The 22,291-nt window shown below is 37.0% G+C and overlaps 1 protein-coding gene across 1 annotated transcript in view; it reads right to left on the bottom strand.

The window, feature by feature from the left end:
• The window catches only part of LOC122813175 (leucine-rich repeat-containing protein 19-like), a 615,392-nt gene extending 593,488 nt beyond the window's left edge, over positions 1–21,904 (bottom strand). The window contains exon 1 of the mRNA XM_044085333.1: positions 21,729–21,904. The gene's annotated coding sequence lies outside the window, so the exon portion shown is untranslated. The remainder of the gene's footprint in view (positions 1–21,728) is intronic.
• Between the last annotated feature and the right edge of the window lie 387 nt (positions 21,905–22,291).

Genomic DNA, 22,291 nt, shown 5'->3' with positions numbered 1-22,291 from the left:
ATGCTAGTGTCTTCAGTTCACAGATTAAAAAATAACAGAACTGTCTTAAGGTCACATTTTACATTTATTAACAGTTTGAATTTATATCAGTAATAGGAAGAAAAAACAGGAAGTAGTAGTGAATCAAAGCCATAACTTATAGTGATATCAAAAAAAGAAGCAAAATTAAATAATAAAAAAAGTAGTAACAGATACTCCAACAATAATAAGATTAAAAGATAACACTGATCATACTTTCCATTGGTAATATCATTATGCAGTTACATGAAAATGCCAACAGTCATAATTATAAAATTAGAAGATATCACAGGCCATACGTTGTACTGGTGAAACCATTAACCTCTTAACTGTAGGTTGCAAGCTATCTCAATACAACAGGGAATGGAAAAATACTGGATGCTAAAAATAACTCAGTTTTACTTATCTTGTGTTTATACTGAAGTTACTAAGAATGCCATTTTATTTATTTTATTTTACATTTGTTGACCGGGACAGTCTGACTGAATATATGCCCATTTTCAGCGGAGGCCCAGGGAGAAAAGCTCCAGATAACACAGACAGAACATAACAGATAAGAGTCAAACATATTTACAATGCCCTCTAGTAGGTACTCACAATATAGACAGTGTGTAATAGTATACAAAAACAACAGGTTGCAGCAAGCTATTATGAGCAAGGGATGCGTACTATATTAATTTAAATAAGGCATTGAATAACTAGTGATTAATCAGGGTTAGTACAGGGACAAAGCCAGTGCTCTTTAAAATACTGTTTGAGGCCTTTTTTGAAGAGATTTAAAGAAGGTTCGAGGGTAAGATTAGATGGAAGTGAATTCCAAGTTTTACCAATAATGTTGGTAAACAGGGAGTCGCCAGCTGAGTTAATGGCTTTGTGGGTTTGGACCAACAGTTTATTGGATGATCATAGTTGCCTTGAATTACTGTATGGCTTTATGATATTTTTGAGTGCCGGAGTATTTTCAGGGTGGTACAGAATTCTGTGTGCTACTATAAGCTGAATGAACAGAAGTAGGCTAGGCAGTTCTAGCCACCCGAGAAGACTGAGGTTTTGACAGTAATGTGTCATATATGTTGAGCCTATGGCAAATCTGTCAATATGGTTGTAACAGTGAGAGAGCTTACTAAGTTCAGTTTTGCTCAAATTGGAGAGTATGGGGGAGGCATATAGAAGGGTAGAGAGTAGGTGTGAGTGGGCGATTGCAGTCCTAGCTAATGGAGTTAGAAAAGGTTTGCTTTTATATAATGAGCTAAGCTTCTTATTAATGGTTTTTATAGTTTTATTGATATGCAGATCAAATTTGAGATTATTGTCCACTGTTACTCCTAAAAGCTTAGTATGGCCATCTGGAGAGATAGAGGTACCATTATTGGATGTTATGGAGAAGGAAAATGGGGTGGATCTACTGGTGGGGGTAAAGAGGAGCAGTTTGGTTTTGTTGAGATTTAACAATAGATGATGATTAGAGAGCCAATTTTCAATTGTGTTAAATGTGTTTTGTGTTAAGACTTGCAGGTCTAAAGGGGAGTGTCGTACAGATCAGGCTAGAATTGTCTGCATATTGAATGCAGGTTGCAACAGGGATGCCAGTATGAAGATTGCTGATGAAGACAGAAAAGAGTAGAGGACCTAGAATAGAGCCCTGGGGGACACCAAGGGTGAGGACCTAGAATAGAGCCCTGAGGGACACCAAGGGTGAGAGGTAGCAGGGTGGACAGTCTGCCCTACCATAATACAGCCTGTTGTCTGCCATTCAGATAGGATAGGAACCACTGAATAGAATGGTTATCTAGGGAGATGGATTTTTAGGGAATGGATGAGTAATTTGTGGTTGACCATATCAAAAGCCTTCGACAGATCAAGAAATAGGGCTGAAGATAGCCTGTTGTTGTTCCTATTTTGGAATATGTTACTTGTAAAAGAAAGGAGGGCAGAAGTGGTGCTGTGATATGGCCTAAAGTCTTGCTGAGAGTTGGCAAGCAGTTCTGAATGAGATAGTCCGTAAGCTGCTTAGGAAGGCACTTCTCCATTAATTTGGCTAGTGATGAGAGAATGGCAATGGGTCTGTAGGACAGTTCTGTTGAACTTCCACCTTTGTGGAGTGGGATAACATGGGATATTTTCCAGAATGAAGGGATACTTCCACCAGTTAGTGTTCTATTGATTAGGATAGAGATGGGCAATGTTATGGTGTCGGCAGCTTTTTGTAGGTACTCTATAGGAAGGAGGTCAGCAGAAAGGGTGGTTGATTTTAGTTTTTTGATAAGGGATCGGATAAAAGTGGTAGAGACAGGTTGGAAGTTAAAGGGGGAATGAGAGGTGGGTGTGTCAGTGGTAGAGTTAGTGTGGGTAGGAGTAAGTTGGGTAGCTAAGGACTGAATATTTTCAATAAAAAAGTTATTAAAGGCAGTGGCAACAGTTTCTGGGGATTTATGGGTGTAGTTTGATGGGGTTGGGGTAGTAGATTGTCCTGGATGAAGAAGTCAGTTAATACCTGCCCAAAATTTTTGGGGATTGTTTTGGTATTTAAATTGGAGGTTCTGGTAGTAGTTTTTTTTGTCTAGCAAAATGAATTTTTTTGTATTATTTCTAAGTTGACGATATCTCACTTGGTCGAGAGGGGCTTTAGTTGTTTGTCATTTGGTACAGGCTTTATTTCTAAGTTTGAATTTTTATCTTGGTTTCCTTTGTGAGCCATAGAGCAGTGTTAGATTTAGTCTTTATAGTATGTGCTAACTTGTAAGAGAAGTCAGGGGTGGTAGTTTGACATTTTGGGTAGTGGAATCTGTGGTGGTACTGGTTTTCATAGGTGGTGAGGAGAAAAAGGATGAGCATCAGGGGGAGTAGAGAAAATACTAGTGTTTTGTTGATGCTAGCATAGCAAGGGGCCTGGCCATTATAGGGCACAGTTTCCAACCAGTATTTGGCAGGAAAGGAAGGAGGAAAAGTTGGGTTCTAGAGAGGGAGGGCCACTTGGTGATGTGTGAGATGCTGGTTGGGAGCATGGGGAGTGGCTAGGATAGTATAAATGTAACAGTACTTGGGGCAGATGGGAATAGGGGGCAGAGTGGAACAGGTCTAAACCGGACCACAAGATTTATAAAACAATTAAGTAAAATGTAAGTTTATAATGGAGATGTAAGTTATTTGCCTTACTACGTTTTAAAGATGGCTCCCAGAGGAGTGAGTATTGATATAGCCTCCTATGAGAATGTCTCAAGAGAGGGGGTGTAGCAATTATCCGTGTGAGATTGGGTGGTTAGAACTGGTTGCAGAGCAACGCCAGCAGGAGGGAGTCCAAAAGGAAAAAAATACAATCAGGAGCCAGGAAATGTAAGTAAGAAAATATACTATGTTAGAGTTTTTCAGCTTACAGGAACCAAATGCTGCTAGCAAGCTCTTTAAAAAAAAACAATACCCACTGGACACTCTAAATGGACTTATTTGTACTAAAGAAATACTTACTGTATACCTTTCCCTTGAAGTTAAATGGGAATTAGGAAAAAACTGAGACACCAATGTATTCATTAGCATGGCTTCTCACTTCCCTGTCTCTTACATAGTAACAGGACATTAATTTATTTTTTTATATATTACAGTGATTGGAGTTGTGAGAGTGCTGTGAATGTGGCCAAGTTGAAATACATTACTGTGGTCATTACATCTTTCATTTTCTTCACAAACAGTCAGAGGTGTATTTAAAAAAAAGACTATCTTTTGGGAGATCATTTGTGTGAAACTAAAGGGCTGTTATGAGACCATTGTTGGGGGTACAGTATATATGTTCTGGAGAGTAGCAAACTGAAATATTTTATTGTGGGCATTATTTCCTTTACTTTCATCTAAACCAAACATCAGAAGTGGCCACAGAAGGTAGCTAGTGCTCTTTATGTGTGTGGAAAATGCAGGCCTATGCGTGAAAGCAAAGGACAGTTACATACATGATCACTGTTGAATTTTTACTGATATGACTTGGGGCTATCATATGTAACTGAAGGCAACACATTAAATGGGTTACTGTGTCTTTTATATCTTTCAAGTTCATTAGGCCTGTACACAAAAATAGGCTATCACTGTTAAATGATCATTGTTTTTGTTTATTCAGGCTACAGATATCTGTGTCTGACAGAAACAAGATGAAGTAAATTAGTATGGCCCTTATTTTTTTTAAGTTTGTTACAATCAAGAATCAAGGCTGTACATGAAATATGACTGTCAAGTAACTATCAGCAAAATGAAGACTGTTTGAAACTCATTACTGCCACTTCATTATAATTAGTTACCAATCCAAGTAGAATCTGTGTGGGACAAGAAAAATTATTATCACAGTTTTAATTTGTGGTGAAGATATGCAAATTCTTTCCAATCAAAGAAGGTGCATAAAAGGATCTGAAACTAGTATTTGCGGTGTATTAGAGAGTAAAGGCATGTGTCATGCATTGATATTTACATTTTTTCTTCAACATTATCATTATAACTTCACAGCCTTTCTAATATATATGTATTTACATTCAGTCGACCAAAGGCATGCACATTTTTGTTTTTTTGGAATGACTAAGCAATACAAAAAGTCACACACATACTATGCTTTTACAGCATAAGAACTAGATCCACTGCTTATTTTATTTTTTTTCAAAAAGTGATGTTTTCCAACAGCTGAAATGTTAATACATACAAGCGAAAAAGTGAAAGCACTACCATGAATCATGATATGACACTCGGAAATTCAGTGCACAACTAATCTGTTGCCATTGCATGAAGACTTTATAACTGAATATTCAGAGTTTTGTTCAAAATATTTTACTAGAAAAGGTCAAACTGTTTCAAAGATAAAGGTCTTTATTGATAGGCTCCACAAGGAGATGCACATCCTACATGGCTATTACAATGAACAAAGTTGCCAATCTGCATTACAAGTCTAGAATAGATCAAAAGTAAATAGTCAGAATTTATCTACTGTTATATTTGTATCAGATGTAGAAGTCATGTATATTTTACTAGGCAAAGCACATTTTTGTGACTGTAAACTATGCACTGGCAAAAACCCATGTGCTTAGGGGAAAAGTTGGTGGTATAAAATTCAGCAATGGACTGAACTAAGGACAAAGTACAAGACTAAGGTGAATTTTATAGCTGTTTACCCAATTGCCATTGCCTGAAAGCTTTGGAATCAGTTCAGGAATACTGACAAATGCCCTTTTTTATACAGTAATATCAATGCAGGGGTCATAGGTCACAACCTGATATATTGCTGTGATGCCCCACCACCTCTGGGCCAGTAATTAAGAAGCCTCAATCCTCAGCACTTGCACCAATGGGGGAACATTCACTGGGAGGATGACAGGTACACACACACAGTATCTCCAGATGCAGCTCTCTGCTTCAAGCACAATCAACACAATTTCCCTTAAGAGCACATGGGAAACACAGTCAGTCAGGGACTGGTTTCTCCCTCTTTCTCCAGATCCCCAGTAAGACCAGCCACTGGCACAGCTATAGAACTGAGTTCTTAGCCAGGGTTCCAAGCCAAGTCCTCCAACACTCTGTCTGTCCAATCAGTGCTTTGTGTCCCTGCCCAAGTAGCTGACACGCACTCTTTGAGATTTGATTTGCACACACACACACACACACACACACACACACACACACACACACACACACACACACACACACACACACACACACTTACACCTGGGAAAGGCTGGTATAGGTTTACTAGCTATGCCCCCTTTTGCCCAAACTATAAGGTAGTTATCACTGCCATTAGAACCCCTTGGTAGGTACTTTAATTCCCTTAACAAAAGGTGTCCAGTTTTACTGTGTAATATTAATATTAATACAAGTGGTAGTTTGACCAAGGGCAAGGCTACTAGGACTGGCCCACACAGTGTCACCAAATAAATATGCAAATACTCTCAAAACTTAAATATCTCTCCAAAGATCAGCCACAATGAAAGGTTTAAATATATTTAATAATAAATTATAAAAAAAAAACAAGAAATACTAAGTATATATCTACAGTGACATTAGAGTTCAAAATCAATTAAATATTTAAAATAACATTGAAGGACAGGTCCAGACAAATAAAGAAAAACAATATCTAAACAAAGCTTCTCTATATTCCTGACTGAACCTAAGATAATCACTATTCCCTACTTACATACTAGAGCAAGGCAGATGATGTGGTGAATGGTCCTGCTTGTTGTCAGGCCCAAGAGAGAATACAGAATGCTCAGTTTCAGTAAGATACTTCTCAAAATAATATCTAAAATATTACTTCTAGGATAGCTTTCAGAATGACATCACTTCTGGCCATCTGACTTCTAGTTGCCATGCAAACCCCCATTGCTGGAAGCTGGCAGGATTTAGCACCTACCTGTAAAAATACACACACATGGGCTTTTGCTCAGATCTGTGGCAGGTGCTAGAAGTCATAAAACAATTGCATACCTTCACTGTTCCACAGTAGTAATTAGTTCACCCCAAAGACAATCAATACATAAAGCTTCCTGATGCAGACTTTGTGTCTCTGGCTGCAATGAAACCTGTGAGATAGCATCTTTATGGCCTAGCCTATAAAGTGATTTAACTTCAGATATATTTTAAAGTTTGCTGGACTGAGGTTAGCTTCCTGATTTACAGTTTCCTGCATGTACATTTCTGTTATCTCCAGTAGGGCACACTGTAGTTACATTTCAAACAGAAGCACTTTACAAATATCTTTTCAACATAAACATCTGTACAAATCAGTTTGATATACACGACATAGAGTTCTAATGCATTTGTAACACCAACAGCTTGTATAAATCAGTTTGCTATTCACAAATGACATGTAATTATTTACAAAATTCCAGCTAGCTGTGCTGGCAGTACCTCCTATTGTCACAGCTGCATTAAACTGATATGTTGCATTATACTTATGCTCAGGCTGAGCTACATAGCACCAGACCAAAATCCATCTTAACTCAGTTTTTATACTGGAAACAAAAACTCATATGTATTTCTTCCGAAAAAGGAATTGTGGGGTCAACTGTAGCACTGATCTGCATTCAAATCTGTCTTAGATGCACTTTGTATTTGAATAGCCCATTATAATTTCCTGAAAAAGTGTATTATGAACACTGAAAGGGAACTGACCTTTTACACATAGGTACCAAATGCAGGGACTTATAATTCTTATTGTCACAGTTTGACATTTTGCATTTTACTCAGTTTTCAGTAGGATATATATATATATATATATATATATATATATATATATATATATATATATATATATATATATATATATATGATTCAGGATACAGAATGCAGTGCTTGTGCTGTACACATCATTACTGGGGTTGTTATTACATGTAAAGAAAAAAGCATACATATTTCTGCAGAAAAATATTTTGTTTTATTTTTAACATGTCATGGCTTAAATGGCAGGGCCTGGCAACCAGAACTAATAGGATCAAATTCAACATTGAAATGCATTTAAATATTTGAGGAGAGAATTGCAGTCTTAAGTGCATTTTATACCAAAGTTTCTTAATATGGTTATGTGAAGAAGTACAAATTCTTGAAAGAAAGCTCGATATGTCTTTTCACATCCATGAATCAAATGCAGGTGCTCTTTCATTGCTACTGAATGACATGTTGTATTATTACTGGTGTCTGATGGGGAGTATATGACTTCTGCTCAGGCTGAGCTTGTGACACTTGTCTATAATATATTTTTACTTAATTGTCATTGCATCTAGAGAAAACAAATCCCTATATAATTCACCAAAGTCAAATTTTTGCAACTGCAAACTTGCCATTATCAAAACTAAATGTGCTGTGAAGGACAGCTTTTGACACCAAATTTAGCAATGAGCTGTACTGAAATCCCCACAGATACATGGAGCTGAGCATTCATGTATCACTGCGCTGCAAGTTTTATAATGAAGTCATTAAGGGATGCTGACATACATAATTTTATACATAAGTACCAAATCTAGCTTTTCATGGATATTTCACTATCATAATGTGTCAAGTTGTATAACACTCATCTTTTGCATATGCTTTTTTTGCACCCCACCTGCTAAAAACCAGCCTGCCATCCATGAATTGCAGCCATTATTTGCCTGTCAATGGCTGCATGACTCAGGTAAGAGTCAGCTAGAAGGAGGTAGCATCCAGGAAAACATGAAAGCAGCTTTACCAGGGCCATCTGCAGACCACCAGCCTTTACTGCAGCATAGTGATAAACAACTGAGAAATGTTCTACACAAGCAATAATGCCCAGCAGGGTGTGTGTTAATGTGTAATTAATGCCCACCCAGGGGTGTTGTGAGGCCTGATGACGCAGGTGTAGGGTCTCTACACCTCTTGGAAGGACATTAATTACACACTGACACACACCCTGGAGGGCATTATTGCACTTAGAGAATGGGATCTCTGTACAATTGTTGTGTTTTACTTGCTTATGTATTTTTTTAAGTTCTATTTTATTTTACTTTTTTAATATATTTTTGATGTAAAATAGTTCCTCCACCAAATGTTTTCATGCATAGTATTATATTTTAATGGTGATGGAGAAAGCATTTTACATCCAAAATATAGTAAAAAAATAAATAGTACCTAACAGATATATAAGTAAGTAAAACGCAACAATTTTATGGAGAGCCCATTCACTAAGGGCTGATAGAGATCATCCTGTCTTCTCCCACACATGCTACCAGGGGATCATTGGTTCACTTTCTCACTTTCACACTTCACTCACTCACTCTCTCTGTTTCTCTGTCACACACACACACACACACACACACACACACACACACACACACACACACACACACACACACACACACACACAGTCTCTCTGCTTTCATGCACACATAAAGTTACACAAGATCAGTGTTACCCTCTTTCTCAGTCTCTCACAGTCTCCAGCTGCTTTCATATACACATTCAGTCTCACTCTCTCTCACTCTCTCTCTCTCTCTCTCTCTCTCACACACACACACACACACACACACACACACACACACACACACACACACACACACACACACACACACACACACACACACACACACACACACACACACACACACACACACACACACACACAGTCTCTGCTTTCATGCATGCATTCACTCTCCTGTGCAGACAAGAACACACACACACACACACACACACACACACACACACACACACGCACAATCTCTCGATCAAGCTCTCTCTGTCTCTTACTTTCATACATGCAGACAGGCTCTCACACGCACTTTATTTTCTTTTTTTTTCTTTTTTCTTTTACACTCACTAAAGAGCAAAAGTGCTGCTTAGCGAGTGTAAAATAACAGCTTGTTCACCCTCACTTTCACTGACATGCATGCATACACACACACACACACACACACACACACACACACACACACACACACACACACACACACACACACACTTTTTTGTCTTCATTTTTTTAACACTTTACACTTGCTAAACAAAAGAAGCCTGCTTAGCGAGTGTAAAATAATGGTGGCCATTTTGTTTTCTGAGCCTGAGCTCCATGGCAACAAGATATGCCATCGTGAAGTGGTGGTCTTGTTTTTATGTGTGTATTGCTTGTATATTAATACCCTGCTGGAGAATGTTCTTTCTCCATCCAGGGTACTAATGTACAGTAATCCCATTCTCTAAAATATTTTAATTTCAGAGACATGATGTACAGCATTCCTAGCAAACGACAAAAAATTACAAAGGATGTAAACGACAATGTTGACTACATAATATCAGAAGCTGGAATCCTGATTCTTTATAATCATATGTATTTTAAATTCAGATTTTTGGTTTGCAATGCATGGTGTCTGATTGCAGGTACAACCACTAATCACTGGAATGCAGAAGATGCTAATTATCAAACTGCTGTTGACCATAGTCTATATAAGTAGTATGGGTGTTGTGCCAAAATTCTGTGACATGAAAATGCGTTTGTGGGGGGTAGTTTTGTGAAATAATTAAAGCTGAAATTATGATTATCAGTGTACTAAAAATCATGGTTACATTTTCAGTGTTTGTAGTTTTTAATTTTTGTTATGCAGTTTGTACACAGTGCTTGTTGCCAGCAGTATACCTATATAGCCATGTGGGTACTCTTTGTTTGTCATATGGTTCACAACAGACATACATGTATTAATTTTTAGGCTGAAAAACTCAGTCTGTTATGTCAATAGTGTGCTCTTATGAAATAGGAATCAAAAATAATATTATTTTCTCTAAAAAGCAACATTAATGTGAATATTATATAAATATTCTTGTTCTGACACACATGCATATACTAGACATTCTGCTGTCAGCTTTATTTGTGATAGGTTTGGAAGTATACAGCATAAAACTTACTATAAAGGTGTGTCCTGAAAAATATAATGAGAACAACAGGACAGATACTTCCATTTGAAAAGAGTCAATTTCAAGGCAGGGTGGCCTTTAGAAATTGGCAGATTGCATTGTCAGGAAAATAGACAATTGAAAATCAGAAGTGTAGATTTCACTTCCTTTCAGAGTAATACATACAAAGTCTGTCAAAACATACAAATGTGTTATTGTTTTGAGGAAATGCATTACTGTGAAATGTTATTTGTTTTATATATTGTGACATAAAAGTGACACTAACATTACTTTTTTCGTACATGAAATATGCAGATGCTGCTTTGCCTTACAGAGTAGGGAACCAATCCATGAGTATTTTACAGGTCGTTATAGCAGTAATATTAATTGAAAATGTCCTTTCAAAATGGCATTCATTAATGCACAGGGAGAAAAATAGCCAAAAAAGTCAATATTCTGGAGATGATTCTCCTGAAAAAAAATTTACTAGTAAAGAAATGAAACCAGTTTTGTACTCAGAAGTCTAAGATATCTCACCACCATCCTGCAGAAGAAAAGCCTTAAGGTTGTAGATGACTTTGTGATCATAGAAGGTTCAGTCTTAAGTATTGTAAGACAGTAAAAAACGGTATAGTTGTTTAAATCAAACAGCTTACCTTAACACATCTGCTAACCAGCTGTGTGGTAAACTTAAAAATAACTTATTTAGAAAATATATATATTTTTAACACAAATAATGTTTAGACATATCTGGGTAACAGACGTGTTAAAGCACTGGATTTTGGATGAAGGATCTCATTGAAAGTGTTGCCCCTATAACGGAAAAGTACCAAAATAACTGTCACTGGGAGGTAATATCTATGAGACCTACTGAAAACTTAAGAACTTCGTGAACAGAAGTTACGATTAAAATGGTGTGAGTCTAAGACAAGATATAAAGCCTATAGAAAAGGATATTTATTGAATATTTTTCTTACTTTAGGACAGCCCATACACAGCCCAGTATATGTTACTTTAGAAGAGTCCATACATAGCTCAGTATAAGAATACAATACTAGTAGGCCCTTCCAGATCAAGTTTAGCTTGTGTTGCTGTGTACATTCATCAGAAACATAAGGAAGATATGTGACCTAAACAAATTCTTAGAAATTCAGCAAGACAATCAAATGCTAAATTATTAGATACAGTGAGCTTAACAAGCTAGTTTGTAAGAACTCTTCCTTTTCCCATAGAAATTTAAAAATGATAGGAGTAATATTGACATCATTATTGTATTTTGTTTGTAGCATAAACAGATTTCCATAACTATGGACTTATGCTGAAGATATTTTTTGCTAGTATCATTAATAAAGTGGATGCGCGTACTCCCATGGATTAGCTGTCCTTTGGCTTTATACATTAATGTATCAGTACACTGAAGCATGGGAGATTAGGGGAACGCCAGCTAACCTTACACAGCAGAAGTCATAGTGCTTTTACTGTTTCTATGCTTTCAATATGCCTCTGCTTTTGACTGGTGGAACATAACTCAGTGCTTATATTTAGGTTTTTCTGATAATTTTACATAATTTATTAATTATGTTCAGGTTGGACATTTCACTTTCCCTATGACTACCATGTATTTTACAAGCAATTCAGTTTACACTGCAACATTTTTGAGATACTATGTACAAAAGCACATAAATTACATGTAGCTTGTCATGATCTCAATGAAATTTGGAAAATTTATTTTGTCAAAAATGCATTTACTTGTACACTACTGTCTGAGTGCTTTAGGACTGAAGATCCTTGGGGGCAAGGATGCTTTCCCTTTCTCTCAAGACTGTGATTTGTGATTTTACAGTCACAGTTAGTACAGTTGCAGAAGTATCCCCACAAGAGAAAACAGCCAAAATATCCTTTGTTTCTGTTATCTATGAAAGTCAAAGTTTTTCATGTCAACTTTTCTTTTCCGATCTCTCTCTCTCTCTACATATATATATATATATTTATACACATACATATATTGCAATCATCACAGTTTTGATGAATTACTATGAATCATCTAATATTTAATCATTATCTGTAAAAACATTTACATTTGAATGAATTCCAAGATAGGCACGCCATCTTATCTGAAATGTTGAAGTAACCAATACTGCCATAATTTCTGCCACATTATAAGTGTATTTACAGAGAAGATTTTTTCTGCTATGTGCAGAATAAAGTTAGGTTACTATAATATTATAGCCCCTTCCTCATGTGAGTGCAGGGAGAACAGATATTAGGCTAATGTCACAATGTAAAACATTTGTGTTTATATCTAGAAAAATGAAGTTTTGGAATAAGAATAGCAAGGAGCAAAGCAGTCATGGAAAGACAGCTAGCTTTGTTTTAAGAAACGCAATTATATGATAGAAAGACAGGTGAATCTATAGAGTTTATTAAACATGATTTGCAGTTGTAGATTAAGATGGAAAAGGCCTTATCAAGCTTAGGATTTGTAACAGTTTTGGCAATGGCCATTTATGTTTCTGTATTTATTAGTCTAATTATCTGTAGACAGGTTTACTTGGTCCAAGATTATTTTACAAGTCAGACTAGGATGATGGTGGTAAGAAAAAGATAAGGGTCAGAGCAGAACTGTAGCTAGACCCTCTGGTGCCATGGAGAAGTTTCTTAATCCGGCAACCCATCAACTCAAACTTAAAAAAAGAAAATGTTTTGCAAAAGTTGCTGAAGCTGAAGACAAAAAAAAAAACACTCTTCTGTGCAATATAAGTGTAGTAAGCTATTCTTTTACATAGCACCTACATAAATCAGTGCTAGAACTTCACTAATGCTCTGAACAGAACAGACCTGACTTCCATATTACCAGGAACCGTATCCACATAGCTCCGTGAGATGCCAAGACATTCTTAAGCAAGCTGAAAGGTATGATCCTTGCAGCATATCTTGGGTTTGATCAGGGTCTCCTCCCAGAGTGTCTTGCAATGGAACACTTCCCAGGGAAGGAGCCCAGGATGAAGTCTCACTGTGTGCCCACACTACTTCAAATGACTCCTCTCAAAATGAAGGAGCAGCGCCTTTATTCTGAGTTCTTGACAGATCACCATGCACCTCATTCTATCATGGAGTATGAACTCAGTATCCCTGTAGAGGTGCCTCATTTTCACCACTTCAATCTGCAGTCTCGCCTTTCATTCACTACTCAAGGCTCATGACCACAGTCGAGGATGGAGACATAAACTAACATGTCAAACAACAACTTCATCCTGTGACTCAGCTATTGCATCACTACTTCAGTCCCATAAAATACCTGCAGTATGCTACTTTTCTAGGTGTCCGATAGTCAGTCTCTTGATTCTTTCTACCCAAAATCATCAATAAAACCTTATGGTACTTAAACTTCTTCAGATGGGTAGCTGGTCCCCTTCATCTGCAATGAGCAATCAACTGCTTTCTGGGACAGAACTCTGATTTCTCATTTGGAGGAGCTCCTCCAGAGCTAGATCAGAGTTACCTGTGGTTACAATGACAACATTTTATGCATACAACAAAGATGCAACTTTCAAATCCCAATACTAGCTACTTCCCAAACCATAGTTTATATATATATATATATATATATATATATATATATATATATATATAATGTGTGTGTGTGTGTATGTGTGTGTGTGTGTGTGTGTGTGTGTGTGTGTGTGTGTGTGTGTGTGTGTGCGCACGCGTGTGTGTGTTTGTGTACATGTATATATATATATATATATATATATGTGTGTGTGTGTGTGTGTGTGTGTGTGTGTGTGTGTGTGTGTGTGTGTGTGTGTGTGTGTGTGTGTGTGTGTGTGTGTGTGTGTGTGTGTGTGTGTGTGTGTGTGTATACACACTTTGTTAACATTATGAACATGAGGGGAGACAAGACACAGTTTTGAAGGAACCCTACATCCACCTTTAATATGTCTGACTAAATTTTAAGAATGTGGACACAATTATCTCTCCTTAAATACAAGACAGAATGACATGGACCAGAAACCCTAGAATTCCGTGCTGTTGTAGTACCTCCCACAACACATTCACTGCACATATTTATATGTCTTCTTCATGTCCTCAAACTGCATGTAGACTGTGCTGGCAAACTGTGCTGACCTTTCTAGTATCCATGCTAGGACAAATGTAATGCTGAGCCAGATTCCTTGGCCAGAATACAGTCTGCATTCATTTTCCTGCATCACATGTTGAATTATTAGACAAAGTCACCTTAGTCACATAGGGTTTGTGATGATAAGAGGTACTTCCAAGCATGCCAGCAAAAGTAGGGCAGTGGATGTGTACTATATATCAGCACAGCTAGCTAGAATTTTGTAATGAATTATATGTCATTTGTGTATGAAACTGATTTGTACAGATGCTTGTGTTTAAAAATGTATTTGTAAAGTTGTTTGTGTTAAAATATATCAACAGTGTTTCCTGCTGGACAGAAAATAAATGTGCATGCATTATTGTAACTGTTTAAATGTATACATTGTAACAGTATATTCTGGAAGAGAAGAGGTTAATCCACCTGACTTTGAAAAAAATATTCTTGAGATTAAATTACTTTATGGTTTAAGCCATAAAGATGTTATCCCACAGTTTTGAAGGGAGCCAAAGACGCAATGTCTCTACTGGAGAATAGTTTGTAGCTCCTGTAGGAAGAATGGAATTGTTTTACTGTTTTATGGCTTCCAGATGCTGTAACAGATCTTAGAAAAGCTCCAGATATGTATGGTAGCACATATGTGCTAAAGCCTAGCAGCTTCTTGTGTTGGTAACAGTGTGGGAACTGAAGTCAGGTGACCAGATGTATGTTATATCATTCTGTACAGAAATAATGTTTTAATATTAGAGGAGACTGAAGTCTCAGAGGCAGTCTGTTCTTGAAAATCTGACTAGAAAGACCTTTAACCACATAATCTTGCCTTGCAGTAGTACGTAACTTAACTAGGGAACAGTAATTATTTTAGTCAATCAGGAATAGATAGTGATATTAGCTTCTCCTTTTCTGCACCTGTGTGAAACTTTCCATTTGTATTATTTTTTAATATTTCCTGTGGCTGAAACTTTGGTGTTTATTGTAAATAGATATTCAGTATTTTCATGTTATTTATTATTTATTATTAAATATATTTAAACTTTTCATTGTGGCTGATTCTTTTTGGAACACATTTAAGCTTTGAGGGTATTTGCTTATATTTATTTGGCGATAACTCTGGCCACTCCTGAAGCCTTGATGTTTGGTCAACACTGCCATTTGTATTAATATTAATTTCACTCAGTATAATTGGATACCCATTTAACAGCCTTATAGTAACAGACTGGTGGCAGTGAGTCTACCTTATAGTCTAGACAAAGTTGGTAGAATGGGTAATCTGTGCCAACCTTTCCCAGGTGTGTGTGTGTGTGTGTGTGTGTGTGTGTGTGTGTGTGTGTGTGTGTGTGTGTGTGAAAACTAAATCTCAAACAGTGCGTATGTCAGCTACTTGGATCAGGGACATGAAGCACTGGTTTCACAAAGAGGGTGCTGAACACAGCTGTGCCAGTGGAGAGCCTTACTGGGGACCTGTAGGGAGACAGATAAAGAAACCCAGTCCCTGGGGTGAGTGTGTTCCCTGTGTGATCTTATGGGAAATTGTGCTTGAAGCAGAGAGGTATGCATCTGGAAATACTAAGTGCATCCATATGTAGTCCAAGTGAATGTCCCTGTCCAGTGTCAGTGGTGAGGATTCCGGCTCCTTGATTACTAGCTCAGATGGGGACATCACAGGCTTTGCATAAGATACTGAGTATGATCCCATTATAAGTTGATATAACCCTCCTGTCCTTATTTAAGAAATAGAGACCATGACCCCAGTTTGTCAGTCTAGTGGTACTGTTCAGCAATATCGAAAGCCTTTAAGATTTTTAGCTATTTCTCATCTATTCCTGCAACCTTGCCATCTTGGAACTGTTTAATCATTAAACTAACCTAATATTACCCAATTTTACCAGAATTAACCCAGGCCAAACACTTATTAATAAAACTGCCTTCTCAAAGGAGTGCTACCTGATACGAGAGTTCAAGAAAATGTGTCTTCTACCTCCTAACATCATCTCTAGTTGAGAGTAACATTGCCCTACTAATTTATATTTTGTAATCAGTTTACCATTTCCAGATGCATGAACTGTTTTGCAAATTATTCTGGATGGTAGTTAGGTTGTGATCTGCTCTTAAAAGTATCATATCATCTGCATATAAGGTCAAGCTGGCATGAAACATTATTTTAAGCTCATTTCTGACATGGCCCAGAAGTAGATAGCCTAAAATTGAGCCCTGAAGGAAATGTGCATGGAGTACACAGCAGAAGATTATGTACTGCATAGGCTTTGCTTGTACAATTTGTTTCAGAAGATAGGTCCTGAAATAGTTTATAGAACAATCAAAAATGTAAGCTTTTCAGTCTGCTAAAGTAAGGATTTTTTCTAGGTACTTTTTGACCACATCACTGCTGCCTAACAAACCTCCTCCTAAAGGACTTGAGCCCATTTTTTGACCTGTGGTGTGATCTTCCATTCACATGGGAGAGGACAGGTGATACCAGAGGGTGCTGTCACTTTAGCGTCCAGTATGCCTTCCCCTTGCAAGTGCATTGTCTCTGCACCCTCCCATGAAGGCTATCTCATACACAGCACATTGCACCACATTCACACCCAAGGATCAACACTTTACATTGTCAGCCCTCTTCTGAGGGACTGTGGTATTGCAGCTACCTGTCCACCTTCCTTCCCCCAGGAGAACAATGCCCATTATCTCTATGCCACTTCCAAGAAACACCAGAGCCATTGAATCAAACATGGGTCACCTGGCCCATACTTAAGTCTTTTTTTCTCTGTGCCTCAGAAGATGGGCTAAAGTAAGGATTTATGGCATATTGTAGCAAAGGTACATTTGAAGTTCATGAAGTGGGCTCTGATGGCCATTTTTCCCAATAATCCATTAAATATAACTGATAGCATTGAGTAGGCCAGGATTTATGTGGTCTTCTTTGTGGGCTCTGTATTTTGAATGGGAAAGAAAACCATATCTGGTAATAGACTAGCTTATCACATAATTTGTCTGAAGTAGCCATGTTAACAGAGATCATAGTTCAAAGATTTTGTTCAGTTCCTATTACTTCTTACTGCAACTAAGACCAGCACTGTACTCTGTTATATAAATGATGAATGCAATGTCTCCTAAGCTACAGCTTTTATACTAAAGTCATAATCTCCTACACAGCAGCTCTGTTAAAGTTAAACCCATGCATAACAGAGGCAGTTGTTCCAAAACCATCAGTCTGAAAGCTCTTCTGTTAGTTCACATAGGAGCAAATAAAAGTGGCAACATAAGATTTAGCTCAGTAGAAACTAGACTGGCTTGGCAGAAAACAGATACCCCTGTACAGTCGCTATAAACGGAGCCGTATTTTCTTTGTTATTGGAAGCATGGTCTTGACCTGACTTTTAATTACTGCTTTACTTATTAAGGAAGATCTAGTGGGGGTGAATGAAACATTAACAAGGCACTGAAGGCTTTCATAAAACGAATGGGTATGACAGTGCACTTGGAGTTATGTGGTGTAAGATTAAAGAAGTATTTCTAAAACTATAAGCTGCCACCTCTGAAATGGTTCAGGTACTGTTGTTGCTAGGCTGAGATGGTCTGGCACTGTGTTTAATGAAGTACACAGAGCTTATTATCATAATTTTCAGGGATCTGCCTGTGTATGCTTGGAATTCTTCTGTGTGGTCAATAAGAAAAGGGAGAAATTTTTTGAAAATAAATGTAACATAAGAAAGAAATACTGTTTTTCTCAGAAAAAATAAAGTTGTGCATGATTTTAAGTAGCATGTACATTATATTATTCCTGTCATGACCCAGGTGCATGTTATGAGACACTGCAAAAAAGAACACCATACTACATTTATAGTTAATTAACATGCTAATGAACTTGTTACACGCACATCAGTCTGCTGTTCAGCATTTTTATATTTTTACCAGTCAAATGCACAATACAATGTATTCTAGGGAGGTTTACTTTTATTTACAGAGGATAAAACAGTAATAATAAATGTATTTGAACAGTATATTCCTCTGAGGGTATGTGTACAACTTGTGGACTGCAGTGCCAATGGTATGTGACTGAAGTTTTAGAATGTTCAATTGCTACATTTCAGAGCACGATTATTACTTTTTAGTGAAAGATAAATTGCTACTAGAGTAAGATGAAGTAGGTTAGATTAATGATTGTTAGTCCTAATCACAACACTGATCCAGTAAATTGGTTAATTTCTAGCCAAAGATTTATCACATAAATTCCATCTCAGCAGACTACCTATGGTGTTAAGGTACTAAAAACTGTAGATGTGCTTGTGGTTACTGCATTCATGTGAGGTATGGTCCATGCTTGCAAATGGCTTGGCATGAATTGAATTGAGCAGGATTATCTAGACCTCCTATGTTTTGTAGGAGTAGTGGTGTGAGTGTGCCACTGCTCCAGTAGTGGAGAATGCTTGGTTTCCTTTAGTGACATATATTTATTATTTAAATGGCATTTCACTAATCCATAATCACTTAAAAGGCACAAGTGTGTATGGTTTAGCAAAGATAAAAAGGGCGAATGTTATGTATCATGCCCATGGATAAACTACAATCATCAGCAAGTTAGGTTGCGATCACCAGCATGTGACTTTACGGTGTACAACTGCACATTAGAATGACATAAGTAACTCTCAAAGCTTTGGTCCTTTGGATATTACCTGCGATTACTCAGCATGAAGTTTGGGCTAATTAAGAAGGCGGTGTTCTCTGAGAGATGGATACAGTGATCAGTATGACTTCATGGTTTTCAGTACAGGGATCATTTGCATTCACTGTTACTGTCACTGACACTAGAAAAAAATGAAAGGGCCAGAATAAATACCAATATATCCTGCAAAAAATCCACAAGAATGGACATGTGAGCTGAGCTAGAAGGTACCACCGAGCAATTTAGTCTCATTTGAAAACATCTCATCACTGCTTTATATAATTACCTGGTGTCACACAGATGCTGAATTTAAAAGTTAATTTGTTAAAAAGAAAGCACTATGTGAACTTCTGATGTTTTATTTTGTAATAAAGTAACTAGCTAACTTGAATGCGTCTACTTCCTTTTGCCATTTTGTTTTACTTGATGTACTGCTTATGTTTGTGCGTCAGCAGTATAGATGGGTGCCACTTTTCCATTTTGTACTCTTCTCTACTTTATGAGTTTTTCTGTGCCTAGGCTTCCAAAAGAAATTATGTCAGGACAGGTATTTTATGAGTTTTAAACCTGGAAGTAGACCAGCATTGTGTGAGAAAGAAAAAGTAAACTGTTCAGAAGTGTAAACAATTCTTAAGCAACAGCTCTTCATTCTCAAAGTAAGCATATTGCTTTTCAACATTAATAATATGATTTAATTGTGAAATAAATGTCACTTACTGCAGCTTTTGATCACATAAATGTAATAACCTCCATACCAGTTTGGATAGTTAGTGTGGGAATAACAAAATGCTTGCCTTTCCTGTTTCCATAATTTTCTCCATAGTGTCACTACACAAGTCCATAGCTGTGAGAAAGGTAGAGGCAGTGGACCTTATCAGCAAACTAAACTACAGCAATAATATAGTCTTTTCACAAAAAACGGTACAGTTTACCAAGCTACCTAGTTGATATTTATTCTTAACTCACTGTACTTCTTGTTTTCCTTTCTTACATTTGTTGCAAAAATAATAACTTTAAGAAGTTGAAGGTTTTGACTGAGGGTTTTTATTATGACACAATTATGACATACTTATTTATTTTTTATTTTATTTAAACAAATGTTAAATAAAATAAAAAATAAAATATGGATTTTCATTTCAAGAAAAAAAAACACACATTTCGAATTTTTGAGATGTTGGAACTTAGCAGTAAGTTCCATGTCAGATAAGGCCAGAGTATGATGACCAAAAATAGAAACAAAAAACTGCAAATAGAATGCCAGAATAGAAAAGGAAAGGTATTGCATGAACAATGAAAGAACCCATTAAATTATAGTGCTGATAAGGCCTCACCTGTATGGCATTTAGACTATGGCAGAAGTGTAAAAATGAGAGCAATCCAAAGTGTGTGTGTGTGTGTGTGTGTGTGTGTGTGTGTGTGTGTGTGTGTGTGTGTGTGTGTGCGTGTGTATGTACGTATGTGCACATGTGTGTAAGGTCAGAGGCTTCCCATGACACAGCACACCCATTTGTAAGTTTTGTGTATATTAAGAGGTGAGCATGAGGGTGCTACTTGTTTTCCTCTCCATTTGTATATCTTTTGAAACATGTGTTCAACTATTTCTTTACCAAGCTCATTTTCTTTGTACAGAATATAGAACACTCACATTTTCACCCCTACCCTAATGTCCACAGACACGCCTCTTAAAAACGACTGCATGCTGTAAAACATTAATCTGAAAAGGAAAGCATGTTAAAAATAGATCTTTACTGAAGGCATTATACCCAGGGACAGATACTTGTAAATACAAGTATGCTTTTTCATTAATTCTAAACTCCCCACTTGCATGCTTTCAGGTTAACCATTAGGAACAGATGCAGAGCTACAATTAGTAGTTATAGTCGCTGGTGTATGAAATTACAGCTGTAAAATGCCAAATTGTATTAAATGGGGGAGGGTTACGTATATGTAATAAAATTAGTGGCAAAAAAACCATTAAATTTTTGCTGAAAACAGGAGAGGAAATCAAACTAGTAAATAAAACCAGTAAGAAAGTGTTCATGCATTTTAGTTTAAGTGAAACTGAACCATAATTCACCTCTAATTCAATATACATGAGTTTCAAGTTGAGGGGAGCTGGAATTAGTTTTTCTTTGTCTAGAATCAATAACTACTGTTTTGATGCAACCTGGAACTCATGATGTTATTCTCTAACAGATCAGTTAGTCAGACGGATGCATAGACAACAGGGATTCAGGTGGATTTCACATATATTCAACAAATATCTCTTAGCAGTATTAGACTGTGTAAGGGCTATTAATGCAAAGAGCACTCAACAATTAGTTTATGAAACTGAAAGTACGAGGAAAAAGAATTTGCAACTGCGACAACCACAGAACTCAGATCCTAAGATTACTGTATGCATGTAGTAGTTCACCTGTTAGCCATTCTGATAATGCAGTCCATACTTCAAAATGTGGGAATGCAGGAACAGGAACTACTTTAAAAGTGCATATATAACTGTATGATTGTGGAGAATTCAAATTCAAATACAATATAAAATGAGAACAAAACAAAAATCAAGGTTACCTTTCTCTTTCCAGATTACATTTGCTTTTCTTACAGATGTTTTCTATTTATAATCTTCCCGTTTTTCTTTTTCTACTTTAGACTGACAAGAAGGTAGAGCTCTCTGGAAATGGAGTCTATCTGAACAAAGGTTAAACACTGAGGAGATTAGAATGTCAGGCTGGTTAACATATAACCAGCCGGCACTGGTCGATCTCAGACTCCTTTGCTAACTGTAAGATGAATACCTGGAATTTCCTCCACCCCCACACCAACTATCACACAGGAGCGCACTCCTTTACAAGATATCATTATCCAGTACCAGTAAACAAGGAACTTCTCCTTTTTGTTGTGGTGTTTAACTTTTAAACAAAAAAGGGCCCTCGGGTGTTTCTGTTTGCATTTTTCAGAAATTAACTATCCTTGAGAGACAGTGCTGTCATTGGAATCGTGAAGAAGTAAGTGGCTGAATGACTAGCTCAGTGCGTGCATGCATGTGTGTGTGTGTGTGTGTGTGTGTGTGTGTGTGTGTGTGTGTGTGTGTGTGTGTGTGTGTGTATTTGTTTACAAAATACATGTAGCAT

This window comes from Protopterus annectens, chromosome 10.part0, assembly GCF_019279795.1.
Source record: "Protopterus annectens isolate FY-2018-M chromosome 10.part0, PAN1.0, whole genome shotgun sequence".
NCBI lineage: Eukaryota > Metazoa > Chordata > Ceratodontiformes > Protopteridae > Protopterus > Protopterus annectens.
The sequence above is the reverse complement of the archived record's forward strand: the minus strand, read 5'-3'. Positions and strand labels throughout refer to the sequence as shown.